Source organism: Rhea pennata, chromosome 1 (assembly GCF_028389875.1).
Source record: "Rhea pennata isolate bPtePen1 chromosome 1, bPtePen1.pri, whole genome shotgun sequence".
NCBI lineage: Eukaryota > Metazoa > Chordata > Aves > Rheiformes > Rheidae > Rhea > Rhea pennata.
The window spans coordinates 69,668,908-69,694,113 of NC_084663.1; the positions used below are offsets into that span (position 1 = coordinate 69,668,908).

General features: G+C 40.2%; 1 protein-coding gene across 3 annotated transcripts in view; it reads right to left on the reverse strand.

The window, feature by feature from the left end:
• Window positions 1-25,206, reverse strand: part of RERG (RAS like estrogen regulated growth inhibitor) — a 107,916-nt gene that overhangs the window by 75,528 nt on the left and 7,182 nt on the right. The window lies entirely within an intron of this gene.

Sequence of the window (25,206 nt, forward strand, 5' to 3'; positions counted from 1 at the left end):
ACAGATATTCAATAGATAATGTGGAAACAGTGACCTCTTCCTATTAAGATATGACATTTGTTTTAAAAAAATATCTAGTTAAGTTATTCTGTGTGGGTAAGAAGATAAGTTTCTAGGCTCTTTTGCTATCTTACTTCTGCATAATTGTAGTAGGAAATGGATTGTGGGACACTGATTTATTCTTAAATAAATATATACCTAGTTGCATCGTCGGTTTTGCTAAGCACTGTTTATTTTTTCCACAGCAATAAAAGAATCATTTAAAGCTATGTCAAATGTGCTAATATTTACAAAATATTGTCTAATAAAATACAGTAAGAAAATACACAGAGAAGTATACCCCTGACACACCTTGCTGGTCTTCCAAGCAATGAAGATATAGCAGGGATAAATGTTGCTCATAATATGTGGAAGTGAGTAATACAGATGAAAAGAAGCATGGTTATATTCTCATCTGAAGCCAAACCTATTTTAGGCTCAATAAAGTCTGCCTAACTTTGTTGTGCATTTTTTTTCTTGAGAATTTCAGTACTTTTGTGCTCCGTCTAAGCAGAAGCAGGAAGCACTACAAATCTCATTAGGAAGTATTGTAGAAAGTATACTTCTCATTAGAAGTATTCTTCTAGAACTTCCAAAGTGTTTTAGGATGTTCTGATATTTCTGATAAGTATAATTGGAATCATTTTTTTTTTGCCCATTTGCCCATTATCTGGAACTGTTTGAGAGGTATATTTAACTGCAAAATCTCTTTTCACAAGAGAAGTTTCATAAGATTATATTCAAAATGTCACTTTTACTGCTGTAGTTTCACAGAAAGAGACCACCTCTGTTGTTTATAAGTCACCTCCTTCCTAGACATTTCATAAAATTGAAAATTGCTTACTTAATTGCTACTACTGTTGGGATGTAGGATACAATAGCCACTGTAGAGGCTATTTGCTGACCCTTTGTACAAGGCAGCAAGTCCAAATATCAAATGTATTAGAACACTGTCAAAGTAGTGATGAGAAGACTACTTAAACTCCAGCTTGGAAATGTTCCACCATTTTTAGCTTTCTTTCTCTCCTTCTCTTTCTCTTTCTCTTTCTCTCTCTGTCTTCTTCTTTTTTTAAATTTCATGACACATGTGAGTATATGAAATATACTCACAGTATATTTCAGTGTACTCTGAATCTGTTAAGCATATCTGCTTTCATATATCCTGGAGTAGAATAAAAACCTATACACAGCAAGCTAATTAAGTTTACTGGAAAATAATGAAAAAGAACAGCTGAAAGCATGAAGATCTATGAAAATTTGAAGCAGAAATGCTATCATAGTTTCAATATATAACCTAATCCTCAAATCTACAGCCTATGGGAAATATCACTTATTAAAAACAATTTTTTACAATGCCCATGTCCTGAGATAACTTGCACAAGGTTTCTGCACAAGCAGAAACTTTACTCTGTTCTCGTGAAAGGGCTCCGCTTGATAAACTTTCCCTGTATTATCAGCCCATGAATATAATTCTCTTTGCAGCTGAATGGTTGTGTTTTTTCTGGATAGCTCACAGGTTATGTGGATGAAAACATCATGTCATCAGCAAGGCCAGTATCAAGTTTAACTGTAAATCATCAAAATTCAGTTTTTATTCTTAGATCATGGTCGCAATTTTGAAAATCTAAGTTTATCAACAGCGTGAAATTAAATTACTACTCTAAAAATGTATTTCAGTACCATGTTAACTACTTGATACATTCTTTCTCACAGGATGTAGGAATGTACTCTGAGCTGAAAATCTAGTTGACCGAACAAAAATATTACTGTCTACTTCAGTAGCTGAAACTGCACTGTTGCATGTGTCAAAACAATCTGTATTTATAATGCCTCAAGTAATTCCACACTTAGATATGCTCGTATTTATTTCCTATCTGTTTCAATATGCTTAGATAACGAAGTGTTATATATGATTGAAACATGATGTGTTGCATTTCCGTCAGCTTCACTACAAATTAACCTGCCAAATAAACAATTTAGAGATGCCAGTGATCTTGTACAGTCTGTGCTGAAAGCTCTGCCCCTGCCTCTGCCCTGTTTCTTGCACTAGCTGGCCTCAGTGCTATTTCTCCATCCTCCTGTTCATCGGGAAGGGCTGGGACTGGAGCAGCCCAGGACAAAGTCATGAAGAGAACTGTAGTTTGTGGCTGATGGGAAACAGGGGACCAGGTGACAGCCATCAGCTGATGGTAGCACACCCTTTAAATTGCAAGCCCTGGTCTATTTGGTTAAGTCTGAAGAGAGGGGATGTGTTTTTAAGCAAGTGGGAGACTGCTCAGAAGGTAGTGTGGTACAGGCTCATGGGAAAAAACATAAAATAAGACAGCATCTTGAGATGAAATATGAAGCACAGTGGAAGAACCTGGGATACTGCAAAGTTGCTGAGAAACTGTGGTCCCTGTTTGGTGCTTCCAGTTCACTGGCCTCTCCTGAGAGAGCTGAATAAACTCTGCTGCTGCACTGATTCCTCAAAAAGGAGTGAAACTTATGGTTTGTCAGGAATGAAGTGTCTGGTTATGCATCTAAGAGAAAGTGGCTATCTGCCATAGGGAGGATAAAGACTGTGGAGCTCAGCTAAACCTTGCAGCATTTGTCTGGAGCCTGATTTACCCCTAGAGGACAGAACTGTTACCTTGGCTGGAGATGAATGTGCATCAGAACTACCATGATGAGGATGAGGGGTTAGGAGGCAGCAGTGCAGCAAAGGTAAGACTGCTGTGCAGAAAACAATGTCTGGGGAAAAAGAATTATGCAAAATGTCAAATCTGAGAGACTGTCCTTTTACAACAGAAAGAAGTGGCTAGTAAGTACCACAATATTTTGTGGGAATTCAAATTCCTTGCTGCCTAGGTATCCAGTTGTCATACTCAAATACTGTGCTGGCTGTATCCACTTGCTTTGTTTCCCTTTCTTTTCTAAATGCATTAGTACAATATATATATATATTCATATATGTATATATGTGTGTGTATGTATGTATGTAAAGCATGCCTGTCATTGTAGCAATGAATATTATTTTTACCTGTCTCTTGAAGAAAATGATGACTGGTGCCTGGATATGCAATAGGCATTTTCATGTCTTTCCCCTCTTTACTTCTATTCCATTAATGTAATACGTGTATGCACTTGTGATAGCGTAAGGTAGCCAAGCAAGTAGTAAGAACTACTTTTCCGAACATAATCATGCAAGGGTGCTCAGGAAAGGCTCTAGTTTCTGGCCAAAGAAGCAAAGGTGAAATCTTTGTGGATTGCAACCTGGACTGGCTAGGGGAAGCATTCTGCTCTTTACTTCTTGTGTGGAGAGCTACTTGAAAAACTTCTTGCTAATACATTTTTTTTTTTCTTTTCCCCTGCTGGAAAAGAATTTCCAATTCATGGAAATCAACAAGTTCAGGGGAATGTGTTTATTAAGTAGTTTTGTTGTACAAAATAGAGGTGAATGCTGCTGACAAGATTAAGCAGTGTTCTGATTCTTCACTTCAACCTTAACAGCCTTAACATTTCATTTCATGTAGCTTTAAATAGAGGCAAAAATGAACTATGACTCTTCTGAAAGAAAATCACTTTATGGACAACTTTTGTGCAAGCCCAGAGCTGGAAACATGGTGTGCTGAAAATCCTAGACCTTTTGTGGAGGTGCAACATCTGCTGTTGTTAGTCTCCACGAAGAAGTTTTCTTTGGCGCAGGAGGTTGAAATGAGTATGGGCTGGGCTGTGAATGCCGGTGGGTTGAGGAAGTAGCGTACTGTCATTACTGACTGGTTTAAAAGACAGCCTGGTAATGCCTTGTGTATTTCTAAGCCTGGAATTGTAGTCTTTTGCTAATGCTTTTCATAGAGCTGTGGTACGCAAGCTTTGGGTGAAGATCCTATATGTATGGAAAAATCTAATGTAAAGCTGTAGTTCACTGCTATCTCTTTCAGTACTAACACTGGATTACTTGCATTTCAAGCCTTACCTTCCAGGAGTGTGGCTTTCATAATAAATTCTAAACTGTGGCTTGTGAGCCTTCAAGTATGCTACATGAGCGGTTACATATGCTGAAATAAGTGTTTATCCTTCTGATATGATAAGATATAAAAGCACTGTATTATCTGTTTTGTTTTTAATTAGCAGTTTCTGTTCAAGGATGTGACTAAGCATATTAAAATACTTCAGCTGCTGCTTTTTCCTCCTCTCCTTTAATACAGGGGCTTTGGCTTCTTGTTTGTTTCTTTTTGGGGGAGGAGGGAAATGTTTGGGGTGGGTCTTTTTTTTTTTTTTTTTCCCCCCCCCATCTTGCAGTAAGTGTTAAGAGATGTTTCGTTCTTAGGGACAACCAAATATGTGAATATGAGATTTTTAGAGATTGAAGTGCTTTCTGTTCATTTAGACAGTTATGATGAACTTCTGGGCTAGAAATATTTCTTCTGGAGTTAGTGTAACTGAAAGGCATCCATTTCAACTCACTTCTTATAAAAAAAAAATTTGTTCTTGAAAAATGGCTTTTACTATGAAAGTATCCTTTTGTAAAGGAATTATACATAGCTTATTTCATATTCCTCTTTGGAAACTCTGACTAGATTCAGGCCAGAAAGAGTAGATCTAGACAGTGCTTTTCTGTCCCCCTCTGTGGAGGATAACCAGGCTGTACCATCTGGTTTTCTGTCTTAGATGAGGTATAGGAAAGTGGCAAAAGGACAACGTAGTATTAGAAGGTGAGGAGTGAGGGTGGAAGAACAGGAGTTTCCACCCAGGGCAAAGGCGGGAGAGAACAAAATGAGAGGCTGAAAAAGTGAAACAAAGGACTAGGCAAATAGGTGGGCCCTGTCTCTGCATGACTTGTGCTTAGCATGATGTGACTTTCATTAAGGTTTCAGAAGTAACACACTAGTAGTAGAAGAGCAGGGAAAGGACTGAAGAGCAGAACTGGAGAAGAGGCTGAAGACATCAGTGAGGGTGAAGAAAAGTATATCAAGGGACTCCTAGGTGAAGTGAATACAGCCTTTCCTTACCAAAGACTGGCTGCTTTTTTTGCTTGTTGGATCCAAGTAATATGCAGTTCCTAAGTAAAACTCTCCTTAAGGGACACAAGGGACTTGATGCCATGAAAACAGGGGCTGTGCTTGACTGTAGCTATTGGAAGTAAACTGAGCAACCTTCCTAGGTAGAAAATGTTCTGTACTAAGGTTTAGTGTTTGGGCCTGAACTAGGCTGTGGTTTTTTTCTGTTGTTATTTTCCTAGATTTTTGGCTTGAGTCATTTGGGAGTGGCTCTTCTCCAACAAAAATGTTATGCTGTTTCTATGGGATACACAACAAATCAGAAAGTAAGCTTTTTCAGGATCTGATAATCCTATTTCCTTTGCATGTCAGTGTATCCCACTATCTGATCTGGTAATTAGCTGTTAGCCTGAAGTGCTATATTTTGATCCAGCAGCTGTTGAAAACCCTTGCACATAAAAATTGTGTTTGCTAGAAAATGAATAACTTCTAGAACAGAGGAGCACAGGGCTTCCCTAATGACAAAGCCTGTCCCCAAAAGGCACTCTGTACCCTGTATCTAGGTGGAGTCAGACCAATGCTAGAGAAGGAAAGACCTTGAAAAAACAGCACAAGATGTAATTTGGTGCCAGTTGGTGTCACTGTACTTTTGCATTACTTCTGATATAGTGCTATTGCACATCTGGTTCAGCTAAGAAATATGCTCGCTTGCTGTTTTAGTCTTTACACATTTCAGTGCAGCTCCTGATAGTCTTAATGACATTATGCTTTATTATTGCTTTAGAGAATTCCTTTTTCCTAATCTCTAGCTAAAAAGAAATAACCCTGTTTCATTTATCCTGAACTACCTCTGCAAGTCTATATACAGAACCTGCAAGAAAAATGGCGTAATGCTTTGAAACTGCTCCAGACAGTAAGTAACATTGTGGTAGCTTATGAACTCAAGCTGCAAAACTTTACTTTTACAGTTCCATATGTAGACAAGTCATTTGATATCACAGGCAGAACATAAGATTGTTTTCCCACATCAGGAATCCAGAAAGAAAGAAATGGAAGAGGTACAACTTGAGCTCTTGGAGCTGTACTTTAAGCAATGACAAATAACAGGAAGGGAATTAAACTAAATTAATTAAGAGAAGAGACTTGATCTGAAATCAGAAGAGTTGTAGGGAACTAATTCTAGAATAGTGTGCAAAGCTTACACTGTGCCTTATTTCAGAATAACTTCCTTGTTTTCTGTGAATGACAGCACAGGTCTATGCAGTAAGTAGTCACTTCACACTGAGACAATGGTCAGCTGTTCTGAAGAAGAGTTGGGCTTAATTTACTTCTAAAGGTCATGCTTGTTTACCTCTGTCCATTAGGAGGATAAATCCTGCACCTATAGCTAAACCAGAAAAAACCCTATGCATGCAGTAATGTTGGGGGAAACTCTTCTGGGCTGCACAGCAGATTTCATTGTGATCTGGCTTAAGCTGTCCTAACACAGCAACTATAGAGGGAGAGGGTGTGTATATAGCACAACTAGTAAGTCTAGCTCAGTAAAAGTAGAGATCCTCTTTGCCTAAATCCTGGCTTTGGAGTGACTTCTGACCAGTTTTCAGTTGAACTTTGCTTCTTGAAAGCAAGCATTTGTAATTCTCAAAGTCAAACTATACCCAAACACCACAACTAAAAACACTCGGAGGCTATCAGGCATGCTTAGTCTTATAATCCACTTGGTTGCCAAAGTAAAGAGGCATCAAATATGCATTTAAGGGCTAATAAGTATCACTGGGGTATTACATGAGAATGTTCTCTCAATTACATCATCCACCAACACAGAAGCTTCTGGGGAGAGTTGTTTCAGATGAATGCTTCAGTGCCAACAGAAAAAACAAGGGCAGACTTTGAGAAAGACTAAGAGGAAAAGACTCCCTAAACCAACTTGTTGAGTCTTCTACATACCTTTATGAAATATTTTCTAACCTTCACCCTTTCAAGCAAGCATGTGAACCTGTGCCTCCCTTTGTAAAGGGTGGGATGTTCTTCAGTGTCTATCAGGAGTCACACCTAGTGCTTTATGAAAGGCTCCTGGCATATTCTTAGATCAGATACCAAAAGTGTCACTTCTGACACCATTAACTCAGCCCTCTGCTCCAAGGCAGTACTAACTGACATTGCTGCCATTTTGCCTAGCTAACCTCCAGTGCACAATACTGATTTTTGTGGAGATAAAAGTTCATGCTAATAGTCATCTAGACTGTCTGCACAAAGAATCCATGGATACTGATCTACTCTTTAAGTTAAACATGTTTAAAATAGGAACAGAGGAATGGCATAACCAATTCAGGTTACAAATATATTGTGTAAGAAGTATTGGTCCAGGGTGCTATTGACAGCACTTGTGCTTCTAGAGACAGACCTGTTCTGAAAGCACCAAAGTCCCATTCTCTGAAGTGCGCTGAGCTCCTAGCAGTGTGAGTCTCGGTTATTTTCTCTGGTTGTATCTATGTTTGGCTGGGCTGTTCAAGTATGTTGCAGTAAGAGTGCTCCAGGCCATCCATTCTGTGTCCAACCATCTCCATATTGGAAGTTCTTGGTGTACTTCTAGAGACCCTACAACCTTTGTAGTTATCTCTGGGCAAGACACACTGCTCCCAAGTCTGTTCCTGGCAGTACCTTTTGCTCTCCCTCACACTAGCCACAGACAGAAGACAAACAACCCCCAAAAGCAGCAGTCATGTGAGCACTACATCATGAGAGCTCATTCTCTGAAGACCACCAAAAGCACAGCTTGGGAGCACAGCTGAGTTTAAGCTCTGACATATTCTGAAAAAGCACCTGATGGGAAGGCTGGCTGTGTCCAGGGCTTGAAGATGAGTTAGTGAAGGAGGTCCTCCAGATGTTGTTTATGTGGAATCCCCAAGTTGTCCCTACAGTGGCAGAGACCTCTGAAAGAAAGCCACTGAGCCTGCTGTCATGCAAGGTTGGCCTGCAACCCGGGACTGAGGACTGTCTGACTCCAAAGTCAGTATGCTGGTATGGCAGCAAGATCAGTGCAGTAAAAAAGATCTGGAGGTTTGTGTGCCTAGTAACTTTGGGGAGAAATAATACTGCAAATGAAGCAAGAGGAAGTGCAGGAGCAGTGGGAATGTTCTTCAGGACACATTGACACAGGCTGCCCCAAAGAGGGACACCCAAGGTTGAAGGCTAGTCTCAGCATCTTCAAGGTTCATCTGACAAAATACACTCTTTTGGGTGTATGTAACATGGGGTGCCCTGTGAATGGACAGGGACTTGGACTTTGTGTAATGTCAGAGGTGTTTGGACAGTATAGTGCAGGTACAGGTGAAGAAATAACCTCCATAGTTAAAAAGATTCTGTCTCCCCTAGAAAACAGCAGCTTTTCCCACATCCTTCCCTCCAAACATTTCTGTAGCATTTTTTGATATCAGCAGTGGCCTTTAGCATCTAAAGTGATGTCTCGTGGTTTGTGAATTGCTGGTGGTTTGTGTGATGTTTGGAAGTAGTCAACAAAAAATTGCCAAAACCAAAACTTTTAAAATGAAAAATACGCATATTCCTGTGTGTACTGCAAAAAAGCACTAACTCTGATTTTTATTTGGATGAAAATATGCAACACTGGAAGGATTTTTTTTTTTTTTAATTCAAATAATTATTTTGGGGATTGAAATAGATAAAGAAACACTATCCAAGAAGCTAAGGAGGTAGATGGCAGTAAAAGAACTCTCATCTATCTTTCCTCACAGTGAATGAATTTCAATAACTCTAAACTGTTCTATATGGTGTATGATGATGTTTGGAGGAGGGAACAGACTATTTTTCCCATGATCATAACAAACTGAAATGTTCATATGGAGAGTCTTACACTGCAGTGGTACTAAATTACTTTACAACTTTGAGGGCATTTATCATTACCAGGCTTTGTTAGAATGAAGATATGCTGTAATATTTTAAGGAGGTAAAGTGACTGACCTAAGGTTTTGCAAGAAGTCTGTGGCAGAGGGAGACTTGGACTCAAGTCATTAGCTTCCTGATTAAGACACCTATTTCTTAAAGACAATTGCAGTGTAAGCCACAACAAACCCAAACTAATTAGGGTTAAGCAAATGGAGTAGGTGTGCCACCTTGCTGTTTTGCTGGCACTAGCTGCCGTGTGCACAGCCCTTCCCAACTGAAAAAGTAAAGGAGGAAGTTTACTTCTTAGGGAATCTTGCATATTTCATGGGGACATGCAAATGTGTGGTCATTGCCCCAGAGCAGTTGAAAAGCTTTAGTGTGAAATTAGTGCCTGCCCTATGATAAGCTATGTGTGTAACCATGCCTTCACTTAAGTACCAAGTAGCACCTGCAAAAGCAAAGCTCTTAGTATCTGCTAAGTAGGAGAACAAAAACTCTTCAGGTGAGCTAAGATATAAGCCTTGGTCTGGTCTCCTAACCAACTGAGACAGCAAACCTCTCCATTAGTACATTGGTACAACCAAATGGGTTTCTGCAGACATGTAAGATTCATATAAATACTGCATGAATGCTTTGTAAGAAAAGCAGCAAAAACAATTCCTCACAGGAAGCGTCTTCAGGTAAAGCCCTTTAATTTTAAGGACAAACATTCCCCTGAGTCAGAAGTGCACTTCCTTTCCATTTTGTTAGAAAAGGAGGAGAAAAAGGAGGCGGGTATAGCATAAATGAAATGGGAGGTTCCTTAAGTAAAAACTTCAGATGCGCAATCATTCCTTTAGGCATCTGCTTGTAGTAATAGGCCAGACAAATCCACACATCCATATGGTGTGCTGCAAGCGAGGCGCTCAAGTCAGTACATAAACATCAGCTGATTATTGCACGTCATCTTTGTTTGCCTGTGTAGCAAGCATGAGAGCAAGTCTCTAATCTCTGCTGGGGCTTGCAGGTTCTAACCATAATGAAAGAGGAAGAAGGAAATAGGAAGGTATTAATGCTTTAATGGCTGGGAGAAGTTGAGGCAGTGAACTACTAAGTGCTTGCCAAGACCACACAGGGAGTGAACTGTTAGAGATGGGCCTTTATTTCCTACCCTGCAGCTCTCAACGGTAGACAGAGGCTTTTCACAATAAAACAAGGGTTGCTCTAAAGAGTCATTTAACTTGGAAATGGCATCCACGCAAGGACACTGTCTCACAGAACCAAATGGGAGATCCTTGTTACTCTGACCTGGATTTAATGTTCTATGTTACAGTAATATCCCACTGAATGTCCAGATAATCCACTGGCTACCTGAGGTCCTTATGACACTTGGGTTTAGGCAAAGAATGTCTTATAGCTAGACTCCTGAAAAGACTCCTCTACACTTTGCTTGGGTGCAAGTAGACTGCACACTTTGGTCAGTAACTTTAATGTCTGGCTGTAACTGGGAAGAACACAGTCGTGTTAATTGAGGAATTTAGGATATCAAGGTTGTGTCCTAGTTGGTAGAGCTCTTTTGAAGAACTGGAGTCCTAAAGCAGTTTAGATAGTGTTTCAAAGTGCAGCAGTATCAAATCAAGTTTTTTTTTTTTTTTTTTTTTTTTTTTTTTATGCTCTAGAAATTACTGCTAGGAGTCTGGATGGAAAAAGTGTTTGACATCTGAAACCTGTGAATAAGGCTGTCTGCCCTTGCCTCCAAGGCAGTCACGTGAAAAAGAAGGGAAGATGGTTCACAGAGTACAGATCTGTACCTTCAAGATAAAATGCTTTTGCAAAAGAAAGAAGCCAGGTAGAAGCTCAATAAAGCATAAGCCTACAATTTAAGAAATACATTAAATTGGAATGCAGCTGGTAAAATTTTGCTGTTTCAGATGTCAGTTTGTGTCTAGCTGACAGACTTTTTAGACACAGTTAATCTGTTCAGTTTTGGGTACTTCCATGCAAATCAATCCATACCACAGTCATGGTGAGAGAGGTCCTTTGCCAGGAAAACAAGCTTTGTTACACTATTTGTTCCTTAATACTTGTGCTGGGACTTCAAGTGTGAGTTGTAATGCTTGTTCCGCCTTGATGCAGACCTTTGAAGTAAACTAATTTCAGAAGTCATTTTGATTTGTGGAAGCTGAATGCATGTAAGATCATTTTCTGATATTTGCTACTTTTACTGCAGTTCTGACTGGTAACACTGGATGAGAATTTCAGTTTTGTTTGAAAGCCATATAGATATGTTTAGCCATCCTCATCACAAAGAAGGGTTTGCCAGTGTTAAGCAGGTGTGTCCTGAAACTGCAAACTAGAAAGCAGATAAGAAGAATCTTAATAGCAGTTAATGGAAAATGTAAATTTAAAAAAAAACTCCTTAGTTTGGACAGTTGTAGCACATATTCAGAGTAGTCCTGATCATATGATATTTGGAAGTCTAGAACTTGTAATGAAAGGAAATCTTAAAAGGAAAAAATATCAGCATGTAAAGTTGTTGCACTGTCTGTACGGTTTCCTTTCTGTAATGTAAAAATACATTAAATACCCTCTCAAGTCAGATCACTAGTCCATCTGCCAAGTGTTCAGTCTCTGTCAGTGGCAACAGGATATACTCTTTAGGGAGAGCATGCAAGCCTGGCTGCTTTCTGACCATTCCCCTCATCGAGTTGTATTATTAAGGATACTACAGGGCACATCCTTGCCTAGTCCTTCCAAAATCCATTTATGGATCTGCTATCCATAAACCTGTATAAATCCTGTTGAACTTGCTGATAGTACCTGTTTTCAGACTCTTGTAGCAGCTAGTTCAGGTGTTCACTACTTGTTCTGTAAAGAAACTTTCATCTGTTTTAAGCCAATCTTACACTGGTTTCAAGTGACCTTTAACTTTAACACTTTGGGATTTAAGAGTTCCATGTTCACTTTATCCACTACTTTCATAACTTGTAACCCTCAGTCATATCCTTCCTTAGTCTATTCCTTTCCCAGAGTTGCAGCTTTTCTGGTCTTCCCTTGTAAAGCTGCTGTTCCCTCCCCTTGTTGCACCTGCTATCCTATCCACTCCCTTGACTGCGAAGCCTAAATCAGTCACACAGAAGCACCTCTTTTTGACTTCTGTTGGGCTACTTAGAGCTCTATTTCCTGCACAAATACTTGCAGAACTATGCATTGCAGCAGTGTGAGAATTCCCTTCCATCTTCCTCTTCTCTTACTCCTTCTCTGTCTGGGGAATGCTCTTGAATAATCCATGCTTTGCACTTGCACAGCTTTTTCTATTCAAGGATTTCAAGTATTTCTCCAACATTAAGTCTCCTATATCAGCATAGGATGGTGAGCAAAGAATCTCAGAACAACAGAAGCTTTCTCAAGGCCATATGAGAAATAGCTGCCGAGTTAAGAGCAGCCTCTAGAAAACCAGGACCAAAGTCTCCTGCTGTCAGGAACAGTTCACTGTGGCTCCTTTCAAGACTGAATTTCAGAATAAAATTTTAATGCAGCATTAGTTTTAATTCAACCTGACTTCAAGGTTAAATATTGGAATGTACGTATTGATATAGATGTGCTGAGCCTTTAGAACTGTAGTTTTTGTTATGTGCACATAAATATGATCCTTGTATTGATACTAAAACTGTTTTCTTTAGCATTTAAAATTACTGAAAGCATCTTTGGACATTCATGCAAACTTGTACAAATGGCCATGCATATCAGACTGATTTACTGGGGGTTGTGAAGATGCTGGGAGATGCTCTTTTCCTATGTCATAGGAAGATAATTACCAAATACACTACATCAAATGAGTAAAGTGAACTTTTTTCTTAAATTTTTAAGCACATTGCTCAATACTTTTCAAGTACTTCTCAAAGCCCTCTGTGGAGAATTCTTATCCCTTCATATATGAAATATAAAATGCCTAAAGGGGAAAATTCCCATTAGGAAATGTATTTTTGAAATGTTTTTAGTAGATTTTTGGTGGCATCATGCTATGGAATCTTTTAAGAGGATTTGTAAAATCTCAGCTGGACATGAAGGAATCTTGATTTTTTTTATCAATGAAAGTAATAATACTGACTATTTAAGATTCAAGCTTTCACATGCTTAGCTCCTTTGTCTGTGCAACTGATCTTCCAAAAGCTAAAAGAAAAAGTAATGTGACATCCTGGATCTGAATCTTTACTGAAGATCAGACTCTTATCACTCAAAATTAAAATGAATATATCTCAGGTTAATATAAATACTGTTTTTCATGCCCCTGCAAGCAATCATGGAAACACTGAATCAATTTTTTTTCAAAAGGTGTATGGCAAAGCTTTGAATAGCAAAACAGACTGCAAAAGGCCTCCAATGTGGAAGGAGATGCCCCAAGAAAGGCACTGGAGTAAAGCTGCAAGAACCCCTTTCCTTCAGCAGTAGGGAATCTTGGAGAGAATGGAAAGAAAAGCTGTTAAGGAGAAAGCAGTGGAAACGAACACAAAGTTCCCTTGTAACAACATTCAGAAACCCTAGGTAAGAGACAGGGTATTTCAGACCCTTAAACTCTGGTGTACAGAGACAAATGCTGGAGGGGAGTTTGCCTCACATACCAGATATGCTAGGCAATAGTCAGAATTGATTAACTTAACATTTGCATAGACCAGTGACACTACCCTAAAAATAGGTCTTAGCTAAGTTTTCAGTTCCACATACTTAAGGGCTTAAACAAAGGTACAGTTTAATTAAGATATCACAGCATATGGGATCAAAAACTACCTACCAACACATGCCTTTTTCTGACTAATGTTCAAACAAGTCCAAATCTATATAAACTCCCAGAAGTTTAGATTTTTGTCTAAATGTTTTGATTCTCAAGGGTCTGGCAAAATTTGTCTTGAAGTCTCACTGGGATAAGAGATTTTCCTCATTACAATTGCTGACCAAACATACCATTCAGAAATCTTACCCTGGTATTGTAGAACTGGAGTAAACTAGAGTAGGGGGAACTGGGGGGAAGGACAAAGGAAGTTGCTTTAAAAAGATATATTTAAACTCACTGTCTGGGCTGAAGAGGTGTGAAATTCGAGTTGCTCTTAAATGAGTTATTTTCCCCACAGCTTGTTTCAGTAGTAGATGAGCACCTGTTGCATTTGGGTTAAGACATGCAGCAGAAAAAGCAACCTATCTAGTTTTAGTGCAGTAGGGCTCTGACTTAGGTTACACTAGTTAACACTGAATATAAGCTCTTTCAGGGTTGAGCTGTTTATGCTGTGCAATTTGCACCTATCTATATTGTGCCCCTGCACAATAAGTATTTTATATTTTGTTCTTCATCAAAACTGTTAATCATGTTAAATAGTTCCTATGCTGGGGTTCAACTTTGGGAATGGGATACTTTTCATCCTTACTTTAAACAAGGTTCCAGCGAATTCATTGTATCACTCTGGTTGCAGTAAAGTAAGGTGCAAAATTCTACCACAGCTAAATAATGCACTTCTGAGCTGATGTAAATGCCAAGGTGCAAAGTGCCCTGCACTTGTCACTTGGGACAGTGTAAACTAGAATCTGAGGCTAAGCAAAGGCTTCTTCACTGCTGAGTGAATGCTAAACCCTGGCGGAGGCATTTCAATTACCTGTCAGTTTTAGAACCGAATAGGTATCTAGCTAGGATGAACACCTAGAACTAACTTAATGCACCAATAATGGCAGCTGAGGAGGCTGCTGCATGCAGTGTATTCAGTGTATTAAAACTGCATCTCAAGCTGTTCACTGGCCTCTTCCAAAAAAATATTCAGAGGCCACGAGAAATTGATCTCCTTTGAAAAGGGTGGAAAAATAACTGTTCTGAAATGGCTTCTATCTAGGACATTGGATTGAACGGAAAAATAAATGATACCCTAATATCCCCTTAGTGGCCTGTTTGAGAAGAGGTGGTATTAGGAAGGCTTTTCTTTTACATGCATTCCAGTCCTAGAACAGCACAAGGGTTACGTGGGCTATGAGTCTATGTAGGATTCAAAGAGCTGTATTGTAAGAGTGTGGGCTCTTCTGGGGGCCATTCGAAAGGCGATGAACATGAAGTCACAAACAATAGCTGCCAAAAGATACTTGGAGATGTATATGCATATATGTGTGCACCTGTGTGTATATGTGCATTCCTACATACACATATGAGCATAACTAAAAACTTCTGCTGAACCAGTAAGGCAAATCTCAGTTCTGTGCTTTCATCTAGTTGTTTTTTAGTGCTGGTAAGAGGTGCTGGCTGGCCTGACAGCTCTTGAGACAGAAGGCCTCTATCTTCTCCTAGTGTAAGCACTGAGTGAGACCACTTCCTGCCAACATTTTGCAACCCCACCCATTAGAGAAGCATCTTTAAGTGGTGAGGCTGATTTACTCTCAATGTATAGTCACTCCTTATACATACATATACATACATATATATAAAATATGTATGTATATGTATGTATGTATAAGTACAGAGTAAAAGAGCTCCATAGAAGCCTACATATGTTTAGAAGGTGCTCTGAGCATAGAAGAGCCAAAGTCTCCCATTGACTTGCAAAGAGACATGGATGCCAATGATGTAAAGAAAGCAGCTGAAATTTTGCCACTGATGGCTGAGACTGGGACTGGGAGCTATATTAGTAGTATCCAGAACAGTAGATTTGTCCTGGGAGAAATCTATCTCAGATAAGCTAATGGAGCAGCAATCTTTGCAATCCTAAACTGCTCTTTGCTTTTTACTCCTTGGCACTCCTCTCTCCTGTACTCTCTACCACTCCTTTGCAATGCCTCAGTGCTAGCAAATAGGAAATGGAAATAATGCCAGCATGCCCACTTTGCTCATATGGCTCTTTGAAAAGCAAGATGGTTCCATATGTGGAACCGTAATCTTTCTCATAAAGACAAACTTGCTTGGAGAATTTAATGTACAGCCTCATTCACATGAAATAACTCAGGACTTGCAGAGGCATTGAGTCTCTACCAAATATTGGTATACTTCCACAAGCACAGCGTCTCAATGAGGACAAGCTTTTGCTAACCTCCCTCTGTCAGATTTTGAATTCCTGCTCCAAAGAATGAGGAGGCTAAATAGCCACATAAAGTGGCTGCAAGAATATTTAACACTGACACAACCCCCTTCCCCCTTCTCCCCCCAACCTTGACTGAATTACTTCTGCAGATGTCTTCCAGGAAAAAAGCAGACACTCTGAATTCAGCCTGAATAGTTAAGCTAAACACCATTCTAAAAGTTGTGTGTTAGGCAGGAATTACCTTACTACTATTTAGGGCTACCTTAAATACAGCTGTCAAGACAGAAAACTGAGGCTTAGCGTGACAGACTTCACTCATCCTTATCAGAAAGAAAAGCAGGAGCTGTGTTAATTTTATTTACAGAACTTGGTATTCTGTGGCAGAACAACTAATAGTACCTCTTATTGCAAATGTGACCTGATGCTCTATGTGACAATAATTAGCATTGTCTGTTCATAACATAAATAGCCCAAATCCCTCAACAAGGCACCTCCTGTCTCGCTGCTCAAAGCTTACCTGTGCTAGGCTCATCTAGAATTATCCCGTCATTACTGATCTAGACGAAACCATAACTGCGGACAAGTACTTACTGCCCCTGTGACAAGATGCACCCTGTTAGATGCTTGTGTCTAGGAGACAAAGCCAGAAGGTGTGCGGAAAGTCAATGTTTAAGCCATTGAAAGAGATCTTGTAACGTGTTGATAATGACCACTTAACCACACAAAGAGCTGGGATAAAGTTCTTGGTTAGGCCCTACTTGGAACTAAATGGATTTGGGCTCAACTCCTGATGTGGCATTGGTGCCTTCATCTCTCCACACTAGTCTCAAGTATGTGAAATGCTTTTTCCTCATACAGGGTTTTTGCGAGTATGTTAGCACTGCACTACTTGCAGTCTACTGTTGTTCTGAGGCAGGGGTGGAAAAGAAGTCTGGACTCTACTTTTTTTTCCCCATGATGAGCATTTAGGATATTTGTAGGCAGCCCCTCAAATTTTCAATGTCAAACAATGCAGCACCTATAACTGAGGAGGAAATATCATGCTGTGCTTCTTGGGGTCTAGGTTTTTCCACCTTACAAGGCTTGCTTTTAAAGGGTGTTTTCTCTTTTAATCCATTATTTTACTACTCGGAGGGACTGAGTCCAGACTCCCGCTTTGCTCCCTGGGAAGCACGACAGAGGGACAGCAGGGCTCGCTACATGGAGCAGCTGCTCCTACCTTCCCTGGACTGCCTCCAAAGCCCACAGAAGTAATACTTTTCCACTGATTCCCATAGAAGCTGGATCAGCCCTCTAATGTTTGTTGATACTTCTTGATTGTGGAAACACTGCTACAGAAACTAAGTAATGATGGCAATTCAGAGGAAACAAAGCTTTCTGCAGTGGGGGAAAGTCAAGTCTCACTGCAGATTCTCCCTCATAAGAACTTCTGTTCAAGGCCTGGGAACAGCTAAGGCTAAGCCTGTTCTTCTTCAAGAGATAGAAGCAAGCTACCTTCTCACCCTTCCCTTAGTCAGTCTGTGTTTTGAAACCTTCATTTTCAAGGTGCTCAGTGCTGTCTCTGGGTCAGGAGCAGCTCCGTTAAGCTGGTGCCTCCGTAGCAGATTATCAGCTCTAAAGACAAGAAAAACTGCTGAAGTAGCAGCACCAGCCAGCAGTAATTCACACTGGAACAAAATATTACCCAAACATCAACCTCCTCCTGTTCCCCAGGGACATTGCATTTGTTTAGGGTATGGGGCAAGGTTATTTAGTCTGGCATTTTGTGGAGTCCTAAATTAAATAACCTTGGTTATGGAAAGTTAAAGATTATTAATTCTTCAGCTTTGCAAATAATTCAAGGAAATTTCCATCTGACTCGGAACTAAGGCTCACCTTTATATGACTTTTCTCCTGTGGATTTTGATTTGTTTTTTTGTTCATCTTCCAAGAATGCTAAATTAGATTTTCTTTCAGAAACTGTCTGCTTCTAGTTCCTGTCCACTGCATGCATGCAGGATCTCCTCTGTACAAACTCCCATAGCGACCCAGTACCTCCATGCTCTCATGTATGCCTCTTCTAGCCTTCTTACGGAACAGCTGAAAGTCAGTAACCCAGGCAGTTTGCTAACTTAATGCAAGAGCCGAGTTTGATTCCTGTTTGGCCTATGTGCTACAACTTTTATCGGGATGCTAGCCTTTCTCCTCCAAGAGCCTTAAATCCAATTGGGAACTAGAGGACATCATCCTATGTTCTAAGCTTCATGCAGATGTTTTTCTCTAGAAGTTGACATTCAGCTTAAAAATTTACTTTGTTCTGTTCTCCAAATACAATGGTGGCATCTCTAACACCATTCCTAGGACTGCCCAGAAGCTGATCATGGAGGTGCAATTGGATTATGCCTTACAAAGTAGACCTATGTGCAAAACAACTCTCACTGGATTAATGCTGTGCATCCTGTGCATCCTATATTTGCAGCTATCCTGGGAACTTTTTTGTTTTCCTGAGCAGAACAGCTTGGGATTTGAGAGCACTTTTGCAATCAAGCAGGTTCAAAATACTGTGAAATATTACATAAAATCTGCCTTTAGAATATCATAAAAATGCAGAGCCCAAAGCTCTTGGAGTTACCTATTAAAGTGAACATGGTGTTCTTGGAATTGCACAACAGTTTAAATACTCTGAACACATGATGATGTCAATCTGCCCATGCTTGAAACTATTTCAACACCTGTCTTTCCAATCCATTCTGCCTCACTATCTACAAAACACAAAAGCATTTTAACCTTCAGTAACAGCAACTTGTATTAATAGGAAAGAACAGAAAATGGCATTGCACAATCAAGCTTCAATGTGTTAATCATGGACATGTTTCCTTAAGCCTTCTCTGACTTCTGCTCTTTGCCATTGTATTCTCCCCGCTGTTTTGAACAGCACAACTGCCAGCTACCTCCTGTGCAGAACCTAGAAACAGCATCTAAAGTGGTGATGTATTTGGCTGTGAAAGTCGCTCATTTCTGTTAAGTTCCTTCTATTTGCAGCCAGTCACCATTCATAGTGCAGCACTGGGACACAAAGTAATACCTTCAGCATCAGAATGTGCAACCAAGTTACTCAACTTGATGGTATTACAATTTTCACAGCTTGCAAGAAGGGATTTCTGGGTAAGCTTTTGGCAACTGAAGAAACGCTGTAAAATGAGCCATGCATTACTATTTTAGGTGATTAAAAAATCTTTCAGGTATATGCGCAGTATGAGTTGATATGTAAAATACAGTACCTTAAATTGGTCCTGCTGATACAGAGGCTTTATTCAGCTAGGTCTAGAGACCTCCTACAGGTAAGAGTATGAAGAATATCATAATTTAAGGTCCTAAATTCTTCTAGGTGCGTTTTGCATTTTTCCATGGGTCTCTCTCCCCCCTCATCTAGTCTGCTAGTGTGCTCCACAGCTGATGCTTACTGTACTATTCAGGGCAGTAAGTAACTACCCATGACTTCTTGCATTAATATATATCGGAGGTGACTTATCTGTTGAGGAATTAAGTGACCTTAGCAATGTTTTGGCATGAAAAACTTGCAGCAGAATGATATAACAATATATTTTGATGGGTTATTTGTAGAGGAGCACAGATTAGGAAATCAGAAGAGGTAATGATCCTTTCTCAGCTTAGGTTTCACTGTGCCTGCTCTTGCAACCAGGACAATACGGGAAGTGTTGCATGATCATTCCCTTAGAGCCCTAAAAGTCTGCTGAACCATACACAAGACCTGTTCAAACTATACAAATATTTCCTAAAACACAGGTTCCTATCTCCCTCTCAATATGCACTGAATACTATGTGGAGTTCAGTTGTTCATGTTATGGTGGTGCTGAGTCAAAGCACAAGTCTTTCATGCTAGTTCCTAAATAAAAGGATAATGAAGAAAGCAGTCATATTAAGCACGTTTATAATAGAGATAGTCTTTTTTTTTTCCAATACCAAGTCAGGAACTGCAAAAATACATCCCAGAGGAATTACCAAAGTGATACTGAATATGCTTGGTGCGGCTGGTGAGAAAGAGACTGGTTTAGTTACATGGAATGTTAATGAAAGAGGATTCATGCATCAGATGTACTTATCTGAGATTATGGTGTGGCACTGAACGTTCATGAAATGCAAGACTGCAACTTCCTTCCTTAGCCAGTGCTTGCCCTTATTTCAGTGAGATAAGATCGCTCTTAGGAAGAGAACAGTAGTCAGCTGGTGCTTCCAGGACAGCTTGACGTCTCCCTTCTAATGCACGTGAACCATCCAGTCTGGTTACTCCCTTTCAAGCAAAAATTGAGCCTGGATTGCTTTTTGCACCAGTACTCTTCATGTCCTTCCACAACAGGTTATTAATGAATCCTCCTTCTATCACCACTTAATAAAGAGAACTTTTATTTAAACTTCTCTCATATCAAATCATAAAAGGAAGATTTCTCTCTGTTCAATTTCCATTCTTTTCCTTCCATGGCAAATTCATGTTCATTAGTATATAGCTGTATCTTCACAGCCCTGTGACCAAGTATGTCATTAATCCCAAAATCATCACTAGAACATGGTATATGAATATATAAATAAACCCAGTAAGCTGGGTTCTGGATGAAGCTGTGTCTTGCTGCCTTTAACCTTTCTGCCTACAGAAGCAGGTGTTCTGCTTTCAAGCTTATGCATCTATATGAGAAACTTGCTGTGCTCCTGATTTTGCCATTTGATCAGCATAGCAAATGTAAATGGAAGGACTGGATATGAACAGGGCCACATCTGCAGTTACACTTGTTGGGATATAAATTACAAGGGCTCTTTATCCTTGAGCTTTAGTGAATTTGTTGACTGTGGACAGGAAGCAAGGAGATTTCTTTCTTCAGCTGCTTCCTGCAGCAAGGAGCATGATGGTTGCATGGATAAAGCATAGCAAAGACAGGTGGGCAGCCCACTTCATTCCCCGTTTTGTAAATAAGCTTGCTTCGCCAGATCCTCAGCTAGGGTAGGCAGGCATGCACTGCCAGAATGAGTTTAAAAAAAAAAAAAAAAAAAAAGGAAAGAAAGAGTCACTGAAGGACATATTTCTAAATAAATAAGCACATTGATGTCCTTCTCTAGTTCTCTTTTATAATCTCTTGTGACTTACAATGCTGCATGTAGATAAAGGCCAAGTTTTCTTAATTGAAGATAAGTTTCTTAAAATTTTATGTTCTGGCAATAGATCTAGCAGATACGGACTTGTGGGATGAACTCATGCTATGGATTGCTATTAAATTATTTCATGTTGGAATTTAACTTGGAGCAGGACCAGTTCCAGTGTATGTAACCACAAACATCCAATTGGGTTAAGCAGTAGGGCTTGGCCTCACAGAATCTGCCACTGAGTTTGGTTAATACAAAGTATTTGCTTTGGCATTGCAACTCCATGCCCCTTTTTTGCAGGGTGTTGGCGGTGGGTTTTTTCTTCCTGCTCCCCAGGGGTATTCTGCATTCTTCTGTGGTGACTCTTCAATGTATTTCTATTTATTTTCCAGCACTATTCCACTGAAGAAATAAATAGCCCACTCTGAATTTTTGGCTTTTATTTTCTCGCACTTTCCTGCCCTGAATATAGGACATGAAGTTCTCACTTACAAGGCTCTTCAGGGGCACAGGTCAATGGCTGTGTAGGTCAGAAAAAGATCATTGTTGACAGCGTTGTATAACAGGCTTCATCCATTGACAGGAGTGGGATTTTTGTCTCCCATGGCAGTCACAGTTATAAGCAACTGGGCCTTGCTATCTCAGCAGATGAGAAGGAGCCCTCTAGAGTAGAGCTGTCCAGATTTATGGTGGATTCTTTTATAGTTATATAAATTTTATTTAAAGTAAATATTTATAGTCTATTTTACAGTTTATATATTAAAGGCTAGATGGCAAATACATTTTATAGCATCATATGAAGGAGGGAAAGGATGTGGAAACAAGCTCCTTTTATGCCTGTGGTCATGTAGGTCAAAATGAAAGTAAACCCTGCTGAATAAACAGGTAAAAATAGGATTGTTAATTTTCCTTAAATATATTTTTAATGGAAAAAAATGTTAGCGCTTCATTTCCCTGTCAATAATTAATAGCAGTAAACAAGCAATAAAGGATCGTAAGGGAGATGGGGCCCACGTGCTGTGTAATACCATCTGCCTGGAGGCCATCCAGGCTAGGTCTCGGCAAGCCTGGTCCAGAGGAAAAACCAGGGGAAGAAGCTTTGGTAATTCCTGTAAAGCATCTCTGCTGCTGTGCCAGTTTGTGTATAGCAGGCTCCTCCTTTCTCTTCTGCCTGAATATGAGTAAGAACTTCTTCACTGTGAGAGTGATGGAGCACTGGAATAGGTTGCCCAGAGAGGTTGCAGAGTCTCCTTCTCTGGAGATATTCAAAACCCGCCTGGATGCAACCCTGTCTAACATGCCTTAGGTGACCATGCTTGAGCAAGGGGGTTGTACTAGATGATCTCCAGAGGTCCCTTCCAACCTCAACCATTCTGTGGTTCTTTGCCTCAGTTTTCCATATCTACCACTGGAGGGTAGCCCTAGTGGCCTGCCTTGCGTGATGGCATTTGTTCCCACGGTACTTCGGAAGCCTGAAGTGCCATTCAAGTGCGAAACAAATTCCCTCCCCAGGACAGCAGATCCTGTGCACTCCCCAGTTGCATCCTTCCAGCTTGAAAACTTTTCAAGCCACTTATCTAAGCACTTTCCCTATGGTAATGCATCTCTGCCCCAGGCTCCTGCTCTCAGTCCTCTGCAACATCCTTTCTGCTAACCTCCAGATGGCAGGAGCCAAACAACCTGCAAATGTTGAGAGCTGTGTGTGTTTTCAAAACCAGGTTTGATGTTTTCAACATACTCGCTCATTTTTCTGTGCTCAGACTACTGCCTAACATTTCTGGAAAGGCAGTCAGCCACTCCAGCCAATTTCTATGGCATTTTAAAGCTGCACACATGTTTAATATATCTACTATTTCCTTCCCTTGGGTATGAAACTTCTCTTGCAATTCATCTTTTCATACTGTATCCGCAGAATGAGTTATCTACAGTGTCACTAGCATAATATATGGTATTTCCTAACATATACATGGTAAATACATTAGAAACTTTAACAGCTGCAGACTAACTCCAGCAGAGTGAATGCTCTACCTGGTGGGAAACAATCATAAAGAATACTTTTCCCGTTCAAAATTACGAAAAGGTGATAGAAACGGATGCATTCCCCCGTCTCAGTTATTTCTCTGATTCCAGGAGGAAGTATGAGTCAATGAAATCAAGGGAGCTGGTTTAATCTGAGACAAGTAGAAAGAAATGCTACTTCAAAGAGCAGGCCAAATTCAGATATGGTGAATAACCATGTAACATTGTCACAGATGTGAAGTTAGCGCTCCTACTGAAAGCCAGCTCCAAAGAGCACAGAAGTCAGTACTTCCTCTCAAATCTGAGGGGCTTTTGGAGGAGCTGCTGTGCCCACTGGAGTGATGAAGAGAAGCTGGCAGGTGGGACATGAAGGGTGCCTGACAAGTGGCTTCTTCCATGCTTCTAACTCCTGTCTCTGTAGCAGCAGTATAAAATACTGCCAGTAATGCTGAGCAAACACTGAGCTGGAATAAAAGCAGCAAATTGATTAAGAAGCTATAGTTTCCTTGCCCAGTGGCATCCCATGTCAGTTTTTCCAACTCTCCTGCTCCCCCTAGAATTGGAGAGCCTGCCAGGAGTGCATTAATAGGGTACAAACACCTCCATTCAACAGCTTGCCATGGCAGTCCTATAACCACAGCTCAACTAAAAACTAAACCATTTTGTTCATCTTCCCACTTTTATGTAGTGTTGGTTTTAATATGCTTCCATTTACAGCAACCAAAAATAAGTATGTAAAAGGCCTAAGGGGGGGCACAAAGATAGATGCAGAAAAAGAAAGTTTACTTGGGAAATATAGATACTATATGATTCTTCTGCTCTGCTATGAAATCAAAATAGATTAATTTACCCAATTCTATGAGTGAGACTATCTATGTAAAGTAATACATGGCTTCCCATTTAACCTGCATGAATCTGACTCCTCACAATGACTGTCTGGAGGAGTCACAGCTTGGAGCACCCACAAAGTCCAATGCAGGGAATAGTTTCTAGGACAACAGGACCACTTCAGAGCAGCTGCTCTTTGCCACATCACACCCCTGCTGTCAGTTGAGTTAATCTGGACCTTTAAAATTCACTGGCAATGTGAATAAAGTGTAACAAAGGAGCTGGTGATTTGAAATGGATGGGAGGAAGCAAAGTGAGGGGGCAAAAGAAGCAGCTGTAAATGCAAAGTATGTATGTTGAGAACACAGTAGAAGAGATTCCAGCATGCACAGCCTTAGGAGAACAGGTATTGGAGCTGGGAAGAGGAGAGGAAAGGGTGACAGATGAGAACTGGAGCAAAAAAAGTATTTGCAAGGTAGGTAGGGATTCCAGATACCTGGGGTGGGGGGGAAAGGATAAAAATCTGACAATGATCATTTATGAAAAGAATCATTAGGGCTAGCAGCAGCCTGGGACATACCACTGCAGTCAGTGACCCCATGAGGGCATTGCAGACTACCTGACAAAATACGGCAACACTTCACAGTAACCAGGCAGAGTTCTTGGGACTCCACCAGGAAGCTAAGCTTGTCTGATATCTTTTGCAAATGACTACTGGAGACGAAAGTAGGCAGGATGGCTATTTTATCAAGACAAGCACTGCAGGGAGTAGCTGAGAGAAAGCTGTACAGCGCACACAAATCTTGAATCCTGGCATTCCTCCCCCAGTAATCAAACAGCAGGCTATATTTAGCCCAACCTAAACAGAAACAAAAGAACAGCAGGACTAGGCTTAGCTCTAACAGCTGCCACCAGCTGCTCAGAGGGGATGCAGGTACAGTCAGTGTCAGATATAGTTAAATGAGATGGAACAGGGAACATAGCTATGCTTCAGTGAACAATGTTGGCATTTGGCTGGAGAATTTCTGCATTTTATTATTTCATGGTTAGCCATGAAGAAAGATTGAACATTGAACAAATGAGAATGAATGCTGTCTATACCAGTGGCCAGGCTATGGTGAACCATGGGCACATGAGCAGAGGAAAGGCAGGAGGGAACAGATACAAGTGGAGAATCTTGCCATTAAGGGCAAGTGCAGCTTTATGTAGTCCAAACTCTTACTGTCCAGTCTCTTCAGTTTTAGTATTAACAAGACAAATGCAGTTTTGATAAA